The sequence below is a fragment of the Falco peregrinus genome, chromosome 1 (assembly GCF_023634155.1).
Source record: "Falco peregrinus isolate bFalPer1 chromosome 1, bFalPer1.pri, whole genome shotgun sequence".
NCBI classification, from domain to species: Eukaryota; Metazoa; Chordata; class Aves; order Falconiformes; family Falconidae; genus Falco; species Falco peregrinus.
The window spans coordinates 90,450,960-90,451,302 of record NC_073721.1 but is presented as its reverse complement, the minus strand read 5'-3'; positions in this window follow the sequence as shown (position 1 = coordinate 90,451,302).

Sequence of the window (343 nt, the reverse complement as noted above, 5' to 3'; positions counted from 1 at the left end):
CGCCACAGTCTGCACCGGGGACGCGGCCCGTTGCTACGCGACGCAGCGGGCGCTGTGGGCGGCGCGGCCTCCCCTCCCCTGGCAGCCGCCGCGGGGCGCTGCGGGCGGGCCGGGGCCGCTCCTCTGCTGCGGGCCGTCGGCGGGGTAAACAGGCACGGCGTGTGTAGCTGTGCCGCTTTTCTAATACCTAAATCAATGTATTCTAGGACAAACAGCGCCAGTCAGCACATAAGGGACTTTCCCTGACTTCTAGACGCCGCACAGTGCAAAATATACGTGGTACTGCCGAGACCAAAAGTAGCTGTAAGGAGGCGGTTGGGCATCGTGTCAGCTAGCGGGCAGG